General features: G+C 42.9%; 1 protein-coding gene across 3 annotated transcripts in view; it reads left to right on the forward strand.

Moving 5' to 3' along the window:
- TMEM266 (transmembrane protein 266) overlaps positions 1-15,140 on the forward strand; it is a 766,234-nt gene that overhangs the window by 16,238 nt on the left and 734,856 nt on the right. The window lies entirely within an intron of this gene.

Raw genomic sequence — 15,140 nt, forward strand, 5'->3', positions numbered from 1 at the left:
ACAGTCAGTTTAGTGTTGTTTTTCAAACATTCGATAGCTTGATACTCATCTAAGGGAACGTTGAAAGGTGTTCTGGGTACATATTTAGTTGGCTGTATGAAGTTGTTATATACTACTTTTTCAAATATGGCCACTTCAGGTGGTATTTGATCCAAGGTTGGAGTAAATATCGATTTGGGAGCTAGTCCTGATTTGTTAATTTCATTGTCATTGCTTTGATTATTCTGAAAGAAAAATTTCAATCTTACTTTTCGAAGAAATGTCATAAGATCTGCGAAAAGTTCAAATTTGTTTATGCCAGCATGAGGGACAAAGGAGAGTCCCTTCGATAGTAAAGACATTGTGGATTGATTAAGACTAGTTTTGCTTAAATTGAAGATTGGTATGGTATCTATTGTCTCCAATATTTGGCATTCCTTGTTTCCAGGTATTGATTGGAGTTCCCTTGAGGTGCCTGGAATTGCTGGGGATATGGAGCTTGTTGTTGGTATTGGTTGGGATTCCCTTGGGGTCCCTGGTATTGTTGGGGGTATGAGACTTGTTGTTGGTATTGTACAGGTTGTGGAAATTGTTGATGCTGGTATTGGTGTTGGTTGTATCCTTGGTATCTGGGCCTCCAGTTCGTTCTGTAATTGTTGCGTTTCCCTAAAAAAGGACGTCTAGTCTGTCTTGGGGTATATCCATAACCTCTGGGTTCTGATGTGATTGAGCCATCATCACTACCAGAATAGGATGAATTAGAGAAAGTGGTGACCTTTCTATTAAAACCAGAGTGGATTTGATTAGGAAAAGTATCATTACTTGTTTCAGTTTGTGTATAGAATCCTTCTGCAAGATAAGGATATACCCGTTCTTTACTGAAATTATGTATATCTTTTTGCAGTTTGTCTGCTTTTCGTTTGACTAGATAGTCATTGTAGGAACTAAGTTCTTTATCAATATCTTCTAAAGCTTTTTTAGCATCTGATATAGACGGAAGAGATTTGATTTTTGATTCTAGATCTTCTATTTCTTTTAGTAGTTCTAAAATGAGCTGTTTTGCTGTCTCTACAATTAACATCATTAAATCTCTTGAACAGCGATTTGCAATACGAGACCATTTGTCCAAAAAATCCTTAATGTGGGAAAAAAGTCCAGGTATATTTTTTATTTTGAGGCCTTGCGAATAACTCCCGCTATTAGATAATGTAGCATATATTCGCCGTGAAGTTCTATGCGTTTCGTTTTTTTCTTTAGTGCTAACAGCTTGATTAATTCAGAATTATCTCCTGTGTCATTAGTAGTTCTTTTATCAAAGGAAACTGACGAACCTACCATACTCATAAAGTCAGTATCACTGAAACCAAATGTGTCAAAATTAGCCATATTATGAATACTATACTCTTGTAGTAGAAGCGATAAAGGTTCAGAAAAAACAAAAACAATATGCAGACCGTTAATACTCAAAGAGGTATAACATACAATAGCGTTCGTAAATAGAGCTAAGTATAAGTTGTAGTTTTTAAGGGAATATAGCACAGTAGTGTGATTATAACATCTTAGCTATATACCTATATTAGATGCTGGAATCTAGTTTCTCAAAGGAGAAATTTGTATGTACTGCCCAAGTTGTGATTGCTATATATTAACAAAACAGAGTTCCATATATCTAAATAAGAAAAAAGTGAATAAATGTTAAAATGTAGACAATGATGGCCAAATCAGCACATCCCCTCATAGAACAGGCTATGAGTTTAGTAAATATTTGGAAAAAGGGGACCCCTATATAATATAGTAGCACTTGCTATACATAGGGAAGAAACAGAGTTAGGAAAGGTCTATAGCAAAGTGACAGACATTGATTAGATAATACAGTTTACGGTTTTTTGTAAATAAAAACATAGAATGAAACAGTATATTAAGTCCACTTGTGTACAGAAACCAATGAGCAAAATAATTTCTGATAGAGATTTATTGTTTATTGTTGTTGACTATTTTTCTTTTGTTTTTTACTGTTTTTTGTATATATAGTTTTTATAAGTGATTATGTGTTTACATTTTATATAGTCTTGATTTAAAAAAATACAAAAGAGAAAATACAAAATCAATAGACATGAAACATATATACAGTGATGAAGGCAAAGCGGTAGACACCACTACGCGCGTTTCGGCTCTTGAGCCTTCTTCAGGTGACCGTCTATTGTTCTATAAGCAATGAAAAGATATATGGATGAAATTTACAAACACAGACATATTATGTACAATATATAAAAGAAGACATATATACAAATTATTTACATTTCTTACAGTTTTTTAATGGCGACAACCTTATTATATACAGTGGACTTAGGACAGACATACATGTTATTTACAGTTATAGCAAATCATTGAGGGCAGTATAGGTGTGTCATCATAGTGGTAGAGATTCTTTTCATTTACACTTGTTTACTTCAAGGTATAGTGATTTTACAGGGATGTAACATTTCTTGTATACACGGCAAATTTTATACATTACAGTATTGACATGTTTATACACTTTAGAGCATGTTAATAGTTAGTCCTTTACCTGTTGATTACCTTAGATCTCTTTTAGTTTTTCATTAATCGATAGATATTATTTGATTATACATTTCAGATCATATACATGGTTAGGCTTTACCTGTTGCAAGGCAAATTTTATACATGACATTATTAATATGTTTATACACTTCAGAGCATGTTGATGGTTAGCCCTTTACCTGTTGATTACCTTAGATCTCTTTTAGTTTTTCATTAATCGATAGATATTATTTGATTATACATTTCAGATCATATACATGGTTAGGCTTTACCTGTTGCAAGGCAAATTTTATACATGACATTATTAACATGTTTATACACTTCAGAGCATGTTGATGGTTAGCCCTTTACCTGTTGATTACCTTAAATCTATTTTAGTTGACATTAATTGATAAACATTATTTGATTCTACATTTCAGATCATATAGATGGTAAAGCTTTACCTGTTGGTTGTCAAAAAATTGTTTTACTTGACATCAAAATGATAGACATTATTTGAGTATATTAATCTTGAACTTCAATTCATAAATTGCATTCCATAATAGACAAAATATTGATAAGTCAAGTGTACAGGTTACTTTCTTAAAGCAATACATATATTGTTTGATAACCATATAGTTTTCAAAAATAAGCCACCTGTATAATGTGGAGTATACTTTTATGGGGGTAGGATAGACTTTATTAACAAAGGTGGGAATAGGCAAAATATAGAAAGATGTGGTTTTTAATAATATCCTATATGACCTGTAGTTTAAAATATTGCTACATTGTTAAGAGAGAAAACAAATGTTGTTAAACCAAATGAAAGCATAGCGATGACCGAGGTTCCCAGAATTTATATAAAAAGGGGGAACTTAGGTTGAACAAAGATGATATAAATGTATGAAGATGTACTTACAGAGTTTCAAAGAGTCCAGGACTCACAGTTAGATGTGGCGTGGATATAAAAGGTCAGTCGGTAAAGGCAGCTTCTAAAGATCTGGAGGTGTAATATAATTAACAACGATAATGAAAATAGTTATAATACGTATCATTACAGAATTAAGATAGCTTGAGACATATTGGATCCTGTAAATGAAGGAGGATTTAAACTGTACATAGGATGAGTTGCATAATAAGTCAGCTATAGGTGAGACCATATCCAATCATCAGATGAAGTAGGCTACATTGCTCTAGGGAAACAGGTGGGTTTTAAGATCCCTCTTAAACGAAGACAGATCATGGCTACTCCTCAAAGCAAGGGGTAAAGTATTCCACAATGTGGTGGCCGTAAAGCTGAAGGCGCGGCCGCCCATCCTCACTCTGTTTATCCTGGGGATCCTCACCAGGAACGCAGAGGAGGATCTCAAAGGTCTGGCGGCTTGATACCAGGAACAAAGGTTTTGAAGTGGTATCGGTCCTAGTCCATGCAGAGCCCTAAACACAAGACAAAGAGCTTTAAAAGCGATCCTCTGCTGGACTGGTAGCCAATGAAGGTCGGCTAAAGCTGCGGATGAGGAAGCAGACCGTGGTCGGGACAGAGCCAGTTTAGCGGCCATATTCTGAATCCTTTGCAACTTTGGGATCAGAGTCTTGGGAGCTCCCAGAAGTAGTGCGTTGCAGTAGTCTAACCTACTGAGGATAGAACTACGCACTACCTCAGCTCTAGCTCCTCTAGGAAGAATTGGCAGAATTTTACGTAGGGCGCGAAGCAGGCCCATACATGTCGCTGTCGTCCTGTTTACAGAAGCATCGAGCTGTAAATTGGGTTCAAACAGAACTCCTAGATTACGATCCGATTCTGCAGCTTCCATCGAGCCCGGGATAGAGGTTGGCCAAAAATCATCCGGTAATGCACGTGGAAGACGGTCTAAAGAGCAATGGAGCACCTCCGTTTTTGATCCATTAAATTGGAGTGAGTTGGCTCGCAACCAAGCTGCTGTAGCCGACATACAACGGTGAAAAGTGGCCCTTGAAATTATCTCAGATCCTTCGAATGAAAAGATCAACTGAGTGTCATCGGCATAATTGATGACTGATATGCCGAATGACTTTATCAGTTCAACCAGGGGTCGGAGATATAAATTAAAAAGGATCGGGCTGATCGCCGACCCTTGAGGGACTCCTTGATTCACCAGTCGTGTGGCTGATCGAAATGGTGGTAATGTCACAGCTTGTTGTCTGTTGTCAAGATAAGATGTGAGCCAGTTTAGAGCCAGACCGCTCACTCCCACGCTCCGAAGACGGCCAAGCAGAACTTCATGGTCTACCGTGTCAAACGCGGCCGACATGTCAAGCAGCACCAAAAATGCTGACTTGACCCTGTCGACACGCGTCCGTAGATCATCCAACACGGTGACCAATGCGGTCTCGGTGCCATGGGCTCTCGTGACCCACCTCTCAAGAATTTTTATCGCGAATGGTAAAGGCGAGAAGTCGATAATTGGCCGCACACAGAGGGTCCAGAGAAGCCTTTTTTAGCAAAGGTGTTACAGTTGCCAACTTCCAGCTGTCTGGGACTGATGCTGTGGTCAGTGATTGGCAGCAGATGGAATGAAGAGGTGGAAACAACTCATCTTGAAATGCCTTCCAGATCTTATGGGGCATAGGATCAAGTGGTGACCCTGAAGATACTATTAAGGAGAACAACGGTCCTTAGGGTTAGAATTTTTCACAATTCAAATGAAAATATAGACTCCAATCAGGACTATATCAGAAAGTTTTTCAGTACCCAGCCGGGCCTGAAATTTTATTCAAGTATAAACATACATAAAAAGACCACCAGAGAGGTCTAATTCGGAGACTGATAGGGTACAAGCCTGTACCTATCCAGAGCACACTCGAACAAGGTTCGGGGGTGAGAAAGGTAAGAGAAGAAAAGAAGGTAAAGAATATCAGGCAAAGAGGACATGGGAGCCAACTGTCCCTTGCATCATTAGCACATTTTGCAAAGCAAGTTCAGACAGACAATTACTGTAACAATATTAACACAATGGAAAGGTTACAGAATTGTAAGAGTGTCGACGGCGTTTCGATCCCTGGCTCCTAGTGAACTGGGATCATCATCAGGACTTTATAATATATTGCCTGTTTGTACTTTTTGTGAAAACCTGTTAATAGTGGGGAAAAGCAAGATGGAAGAAAAGAAAGAAGAGATTCTTGTTTAAATACAGCACTTGTTTCAGGTACAATGCACTTAGATTCACATGTTATTCATCCGTATCATTCCAAAGTGCTTGACGATAGCTTATGCCCATTCATGTTGACATCATATTTATAGTGGTCCAATCTCATGCTTTCAGAGAGAGTGCACACGGATTATAAATTAAACCGAATCGATTCATTTAACTGTGAACCTGCCGACACTATCGTGATTGTGGCTAGAGTGTCGTTTCCAAGTTTGGAGCAGTGGTGGCTGCGACGTGTACATGCAGAGCGTGAAGATCAATGGATCAATCCGGCGAGACTATCTCAGTGCCTATTGTGATTTCAACAATGTTTTTGTGATAAAGGGACAAACCTTTCAGAGCGAGGTTCACTCTGCTCCTGTGGGTCGAGAAAGGGTGGTTGGGATCGGAGGAAGGAGGACTGGTGCCTGAAATGAAGAGGGTTGGTTACGATCGAGCAACGTTACATGCAACGACAGGCAGTGTGTGAGCGGGACGAGTGGTTACTTCGAGTTCCTGTTAAGTAGGCATGTTACTGTTACTGTTATCCTGCTTGCAATGATTCATCCGAAACGGAGATATACGATATATCCAAACCACACGAGGGTGGGCACTTGAATTATTTCAAGGTCTGGAAAAAAGCGGGATTCTAATTAAGTTAAAACAGTTAATGCCTGTGACAAGAAGGCAAGGGGAGAACCTTTTAACCCTTACCTTAAGTACATAGACGATGCTGCCTTGCTCACAATACGAGCAGAATTCAATTGGCGTGCTCAATGGCACTGCGCCGACTCTACGCGGATCCGGAAGTGAACTACTGACCGGCACAGTGTATTTAAGTGAACAGGGAAGAGGGAGTGAGGAGGGGTGTCCCTATGGCGGCCATCTTAGAAAGGTGTCAATTACATAGACCGTCGGGCGGCACAAGTGATTTCAGTGCTCGCATTCATGCATTTGGAGTGTTTTGAATTCATTATAAAGGTACATTCAATAACCATTACACTCTGTTGTCGGTTATTAGAAACTAGCTTATGAACATTTTAGCAATTGTTTCGAGATTCATAGTACAATTACATTTCGTTATTGAGTGTGAACATCATTTGACATTATTCGAAACCACCTTTGAAACAAGTTATCTTTGAAACAATCTCTGAAGCCATGCAAGGATGTCATAATTGTAAAAATATTCGGGTAGTCTTTGGAGTCTATTTCACTTTGGCCAGTCTCTCAAACAACCATATGAGGAGTTAAAGCAATCCAGCCCAGCCTTCATTACGATTCAGGCCATTCTGTATTGTATCCAAAAGTATAATGCATTTCAGTTCCTCTTTGTTAAGAAGTTGAGTCATGCTTCCTCCTCTAGTAGGCAACTTTAATGCCTTCAGCACAGTCCAGCGTAACTCATCTTCCTTGTGCTTGGCATTGATGAAATGTTCCACAAGAGGGGCATTGGGAGTTTGGCAGCGAATGCGGCTCTTGTGCTGGCAGATCCTTGTTTTTACCTTCTGTGAAGTTTGACCTACATACATTTTGTTACAGGGGCATTGAACCATATATATAACATTGCAGGTGTTACAGTTTGAAAGGGAAGAACTAGTAAAAGTGATATTGTTAAATACTCTTGTCTTCCCCTCAATGGTCATATCACACACACTACAATTACCACATTTCACATGTCCAACAATGGGGGACAGACCCCATATGGTTTCAAGCGTGGAAGATTCAGTGGGACTTGTCAATGCTGCTCGGACTAAATGGTCCTTCAAATTTTTGCTTTTTTTAAAAGCAAACAAAGGGCGTTCAATTTCCAGTACGCCTGCATTAATGATAGGCCAGTGGTGCAGTATCATTTTCCTCATTTTGTTAGACACTGGAGAGAAGGTAGTAACACAAGCAAGTCTTTCTTGTGGTGTCTTTGGAGTAGGTGTCAGCAAGGTTTCCCTGGGTCTATACCATGCTCTTTTGAGTGCTTTTTTGACAATTCTCCTTGGGTAGCCCCTGTTTTTAAGTTTGTCCGCTAGAATGGCACTTTCTTTAAAATAGTCCTGCCTGCAGGAGCAATTTCTCCTAATTCGCAGAAACTGGGAGAATGGGAGTGAATCACGCAGAGCCCTCGGATGATTACTGGAATAGTCTAACAATGTGTTGCGCTCTGTGGTTTTTCTAAACAGCCGAGTCAGAAGGACTCCCTCCTGGTGAAAGATGGTAAGATCCAGGAAGTCAATAGAAATTTTATCGGATGTCAGGGTAAAATGAAGGCCACAGCAATTATTAATTATATATAATAATTTTTAATTATTAAAAAGATACGCCATTGGCCAGGACGCGAAATTCCTCTAACGAGGGAGTGGGAAAACAGGACAACCGAGGGGAAACTTCCTTGATGTTATCCAAGTGGTCGGAAGAATCCAGAGGGGATGACATAGACAGCACACACTGTCCAGATGCTTAAGACCAGTCAAGATGGTCCTGATTTTCTCCTCAAATGCGAGGGCCAGCGAGTCACATAATTCCTGTGAAGCCGGAATAGCTGGCACTGTACAAGACGGGTTGGATAAGTTGTTAACCAACCTAAACAGGGTCTGTGATTTATTGGAGGCCTTCGCCAAGGTGTCTTCAATGAACTTAGCTTTTGCACTTCTTAGCTGGGCCTTATATTCCTGCAGGGTCGTTTTATACGCTGCCCTATCCTGCTCCTTGTACCCTCTCCTCCAGGTACGCTCCGCCTGTTTGCAGCGGAGCTTATGCTGTCCAAGATCTTCGGTGAACCAGGCGTTAGCTCCTCTAGGCCTGTCCCTCGCCCTGTCTCATTGGTTTAGAAAAGGCCTTTGATTCCGTGGATTGGCAGTATCTGGAGGACGTATTGGTTGACATGGGCCTGGGCCAGCACTTCCGCAACTTGGTTATGGTGGTATATACTAGGCCGCAGGCACGTGTGCTTGTCAATGTGGCACTATCGGAGCAGTTATCTTTTAAGAGTGGGACATGGCAAGGTTGCCCCCTCTCTCACCGGTCCTGTTCAGCATGACGATTGAGCCTTTGGCATGCCTCATACGGTCCGACGACCGAATTAGTGGATGTAAATGGCCAAGCTCTGAGGAAGATAGAATTGATCTATACGAGGACGATGTCCTGCTCTTTTTGACCAAATCGGCTCAAGATGGTCCCCACTGTCTTCGGGCACTGCACTCAATTGGACAAATCTCTGGTCTGCAATTAAATCGCAGTAAGTCCGTCCTAGTCCCTCTCCACATTTCGAGAGACTGCTTTGATTGGCATTCCACTATACCTATTAGAATGCAATCGTTTAAATATCTGGGAATCTCGGTGGCCTTGCTTCCTGACCTCGCCTGGTCACTCAATGTTACCCCACTGGTAAAGAGTCCCCGACGACCTCCACAAATGGCAGACACTACCGCTTAATCCTCAGGGAAGAGTCACCCTCTTTAAAATGATACTTCCCAGATTCCTCTATTTAATTAAAAATACCCCATTTCATTTCCTGCGGACTTGGTTTAAAGAACTGGACAGCCTGACCACAAGATTCCTTTGGGACGAGCGGTGACTTCGCATGGCCCCTGTCCCAATGCCGGATCCCATCCTTTGACGGGGGTATGGGCATGACTAATTTATACCTGTATTATTTGGCAACTCGCCTACTTGTGTTACACGACTGGTTTAACGGAGGCTGGCCTAACCTGGCATACAGAGTAGATCTGAACGACTTGGGCCTACCCAGGATCCAGGCGATGATGTACGGGGGAACTATCCCCAGAACTTTACCCATGATGACACAGGTGGTTCTCCTAGACTGGCATGCCTCCCTGTGCCACATCCAATGGACTAATAAGTTGACCCAACACACGCCGCTTTAGCAGGGTACCTGGCTCTGAGAGGTCAGCAAATTAGAGGGATTCCAGGCCTGGGATCTTATTGGCATCTCACAGCTTGGGGACATATCTACACTCTGCCTACCTAACACCAAAACGCCTTCATAGTGCAGGTCTGGAACCAACCGCATCATGTACATGTTGCGAACAAGACCAAGCAGATTTCTTTCACATGGTATGGACTTGCCCCGTCATTGCACGATATTGGGACTCCATAGAAAAGGAATTCACAGATGTTCAGGGCTGGGAAGTCCCACACAATCCATTAAATATGCTCATAGGAATCACGGATTAGACCGCTCTAGATTTGACATACTATTTCTGAGCACAGCCATAGTGATTATTATTTAAATTTATTTCATAACTGACCATTAAAACTCACCTATGAACAGGAAGTCCTAGCTCTTACCCCATACAATAGGTCTTTGGTGTCGGGCGATAGGAATTCCACACCCCTGAGACTAGTAGGGGTATGGACTTCCGCCCCAGTATGTACTTATTGGTTAGAACTTAGAATTACAAGCCCATGTTTGTCACACAAGATATCAGTTGGAACCAGCACTTTCTGGTTGACTGAGGGGGTGGCCTAGCCAAGCAGAACCTACCATAAGGAGTGGTTGATTACACTCACTGTTTAACCTGCGCTCATCCTTGGGTAGTTTGGCACTGAGTAGTCAGGCTTATCACAGAGGCAATGTGTAAAGTATTGGCACAGTACTCTCACACAAGAAACGCACTGAGCGTCACAAAAGAGACTTCACACGTGGTGTATGTAAATCAACGTTTGTATTCTACACACATTAATTAACACAACATGAACATCATATATTTCTGGGCATAAATCACATTTGGAAATATTACTAGCAGTACTAGGTTTTACTGTGTTATAATGACATCAATAGTATGTGCACTTGGAAAAGATCCTACTCTACCCCCCCAGCCAGTGGCAGCTGGCACGGAAGGTCGGGGGAGAGGGCTGGAAAAAAACCCTATAAAAAACCCTCTTCATGTCCGCTGTCTCTCCTCCGTCGTCTCTTCCTGGCGAGTCCCGGAAGCAGCGTTCTGATTGGTCGCTCTCCTAAGCCAATCTCATGTAGTGCAGCCTTCTGAGTGGTCTGAGTGGTTCGGCACTAAGACTGGGACTATGAGCCTGTGCAATTTCTGGTGGGGAATATGCAAAGTGCGCATGACTGTTTGGCTGGCCCAAGACGGCCGTCTAAATGGTCATGCGCACTGAGTGTTCTCACCACTCCTCCCCCTGTGACCCCAGCCCCCCCTAACATAGCCCTGTTGCTAGGAATTCTTTTTTTGATAATAATGATATCATTTTATTTTTCATTTTTTCACAGGTCTTAAAGCAGTGGGGCGACGGTGCCCCCAGCACCCTTAGGTGGTGCAAAACGCTGTCAGAACTGGACCTCCCTGGCAATTGTTATAATTCAATACCACACAGTTATAGGGTACACCCCACATCACAACAGTATCAAAAATGTGCCGCCCAAGTAGTAACCAATGTCAAACGTAGTAATGTTTTGGCAAGGAATAAACGTGCAAAGCAGCACTGCCCTGCAGTGTAAATATTAACTGGTGGTCCTCATGAAGTCACTCCCACACCTCCACTACCCGCATCAATATGCGGTGCCACAAACATCATCGTATGTATGGAGTGAATCGCGCACACAGCACCATAATGTGATGAAAATGATATCCGTTAGCTCAAGTGATAATACAAATGCATACCCCGTAGCCCAAACCCTCATCCACTTTTCAGCTGAACCCAACTACCCTACAGCCCATGGGTTGGAGATAAACCCCCCCCCCCCCGATACTAAGCAGATTGCCGCCGGAGTGTCACTAAGTCAGGGGTTCAGGGAAGAAGGTGGGACTAGGTAGCAGTGCTAATTAGGAGGCAGTCGACAAATATGGGTTTGGCCAATACTTTGGAAGTTCACCCACGGGATGCGTAGCAGAAGTGGGCTGACTGCCATAGTCTCGTTCATTCTAAAGATTCCGGCACCAGCTCAGTTCTGTGAAGCACGGGGTCAAGCAGTCTCTTCACCTGCTTCTGATCGCTCTCGCAAGCGTTCCTCAGCCCAGTCAATTACTCTCACCACCCAGTCCCGACCTGGGCAATACTACCTGGCTGTATTTATACTGTTAGGCTTAACAGTGGACCCAGCTGCACTCCTATAGGAGAATTAGAAATCTTCAAAATTTAAAGGTCAATGTATACAAATGTGCATCCAAAAGGATTGAGTTAAATTCTGTTTATTCGTCTTTCACAGATATTTTATCTTTCTTGCTGTTACATCACAGCTCAGTGTTTCCATCTTTATTTTCATGATGGATGTTTCATCCTTATTGCAGTTTGTACAATCCAAACAATTATTCAGATGTGTGTTTCATAACCCTATGCATTTCGTGCCAAGGCAATTCATCAGGGGAATTGTGTGTAGTCTATGATAAAAATAGAGAGTAGAAAAATTGTCAATGATCAGGAAGTAGGTCTGCAAATGTTTAATTAAAGGGTGAATAAATGTATAAATGTGTTGTGATCATGCTTAATTAGCCGATAAAAAACGTGTACTGGAGTGACTAGATCATGCCTCTAAGTAAAGGTGGGTGAGACCGTAATGTACATAGTTGGTTGTCTCACAGTGTAGTCAGAGGTGTATGGTTGATTCGAATGGCTGATTTCTGGGTTAAGCATGGAAAAGCTAAAATAATGCACACACTACACACAAGGTAACTTGCGCGTTCACTTGACCCTGGACCACGAACAGGAAACATGGATTTATACCCACAGGACACGGGCACGAATAAAACCTTATGTACAATTACTTTAACGTCACTGCAGGTTCATACCGAAGGCTCTTTTTGTGAAAATAATTATAAGACATGAGATTTTCGGCACTCGCTCTAAAACGTCATGTTTTTTAACCCAGAAATCAGCCACTCGAATCAACCATACACTTCTGACTACACTGTGAGACAACCAACTATGTACATTACGGTCTCACCCAGCTTTACTTAGAGGCATGATCTAGTCTCTCCAGTACACGTTTTTTATCGGCTAATTCAGCATGATCACAACACATTTATAGATTTATTCACCCTTTAATTAATCATTCGCAGACCTACTTCCTGATCATTGATACAATTTTTCTACTCTCTATTTTTATCATAGACTACACACAATTCCCCTGATGAAGTGCCTTGGCACGAAATGCATAGGGTTATGAGAACACACATCTGAATAATTGTTTGGATTGTACAAACTGCAATAAGGATGAAACATCCATCATGAAAATAAAGATGGAAACACTGAGCTGTGATGTAACAGCAAGAAAGATAAAATATCTGTGAAAGACGAATAAACAGAGTTTAACTCAATCCTTTTGGATGCACATTTGTTTACATTGAACTTTACATTTTGAAGATTTCTAATTCTCCTATAGGAGTGCAGTTGGGTCCACTGTTAGGCCTAACAGTGAAAATACAGCTCATTACTTACAACTCCCTTAGGTCAGAGGGAGAAAACCCGCCAGCACCCAAGCGTCAAACAAGTCCAGAAGACGACAGGTAAACTAACTGATAAGGTTTACCCACAGAGTGCCACCCAACCTACCATTTTTATTAAATCAATACTACCTGTCAACACATAGCCATCTGGGCTGGTCGAGGAGAGGGCAGTTGATCCACTGCACAGAGGGCACAAAAGTAACACTCAATGAATGGGGGCTCTTGGTAGAAGGAGGCACCCCGTCACACATGTTGATCATAGCCGCACCCAGGCAATGCGGGCACAATGGAACCCGAAACTCGCACCTCCCTGGAAATTAGGCACTACTCCTGGTGCATGTTGAGACTGGTTGAACCAGACTGTTCTGGTCACACACATACACAAAGGTTCAAGTTTAGCAGTGCTGCATGAGGTAGAATGAGTCACTACTACAGGTCTGCCCTCCCTCCAGTGGGGTGGGGGGGGGGGGGGCGCAACCTGTGAATCGGATACCGCATGCAGTGAGCTTGCACTTGGCGAGTCGCACTTAAGAGCTGTGGCACAATTGACGTAGCGGGCCAAGCGGTGTCCCGGAACCAGGGAATCCACTCGCCACCAACAAGACACTTATCTGTGTTGAGGCCCCCATGATGCAGAGGCCACACTCCTTAGATGCGGGTTATAGTTTTATGGCTCCGCACAAGGCAATCCGGTCTCTGGGCTTAATGCTTATCTTCACGTTCACACCATGCTACAAGCTGGGATCCAGGAGACGATGTAGGCACTTAAAGAGGGCACTGCTCTCTAGGTTTCACAAGTGTACGGTGTGGGTCCCTCGCGGGAGGTCCTTGATGTCCCTGAGACCTCCACAAGAAAACAGGTGGCAAGCCAACAAGCCCTTGGAAAGCACACTTCTGGGTGGCACACAGCAGAAGGTAGTCAGACCAGGCCAGCCACTATTCGGGAGGAGTGCACGGTTTATCCAATAGCAATAATCCTCCTTGTGCACAACAGTGGCGGTGCGTCCATTGGGGGCGTTGGGGCGTTGCCCCACTCGCCATGGACGACCGCATTGCCTGCCAACACTGTCACATGCATTAAAAAAAAAACAAATCTGATGATTAAAAATCGGAGCGCACTGCGCGCTACCGGCTCCGGGAGAAGCCCGACGGTACCGGGCATCACATAGGAAGTGGGTCATGGGGGGCGGGGCTTCGGCAAAGAGTGGCAGCAGGCAGAGCAGAATAGCGGAGTACTGCACAATGCGCAGGTGGAATCCAGGAGTAGTCAACAATTTGACGGGCCCGCGCATGCGCACAGTGGGGTAGACATCCCCCCCCCTCCCTCCATAGCACTCAGAGAACAGGCAGAGACCCGGGGCCCCGGCCTCATAATGGGCAGAATAGTATCCGGCCTGGAGCCAATCCTGGCGCAGTGTTGCTGTTAACGCTGCGCCAGGATTGGCTGCTGCAGCAGGATGGTGCTGTGCGTGGGTGATGGCTGGCTGCTGAGGGATGGCCAATCACCATATGGCTATATCCAGCCATGTTGCGGTGATTGGCCATTTCCTAGGCTGTCGGGACGTCACCACGCATGGCGCACTGCTGGCACTGGGCACAACAAGTAAAGTGAAAGTGGAATTAGTAGTCAGAGAAAGGGAGAGTCACGAAGAGTAGACGTGTGGCCAGTTCGTCCTTGTGTGTGTCTTAAACCAAGATTCCGGAGTCAGTGATTCACGCAACTCATCCTAGCAGATGTACTCCTCACTCGGTGCCTCCCGGATTCAGTCTACCTGTAAGTAACTTAACTTTTCTGTACAGTCTTTGGAGGTGGCAAGTTATCCTGACAACACGTGGCTAAGCTAACCTGCATCCTTGGAACAGTTAGCAATGATGACATCACTGAGCTACCGGCAGATCCAATGAGCAAGCTAAATTGCAGGATTCATTTGTAGAAACTAAAAATGTGTCTTCTCCTTAGAGATTCATTAGATTTAAGTTCAAACAAGTTATATGTCATATTTTGTTTCAATAATTCACAGTTGTCTACCTCATGTATGCCAGT

This window comes from Lissotriton vulgaris, chromosome 2_2, assembly GCF_964263255.1.
Source record: "Lissotriton vulgaris chromosome 2_2, aLisVul1.2, whole genome shotgun sequence".
Taxonomy (NCBI): Eukaryota; Metazoa; Chordata; class Amphibia; order Caudata; family Salamandridae; genus Lissotriton; species Lissotriton vulgaris.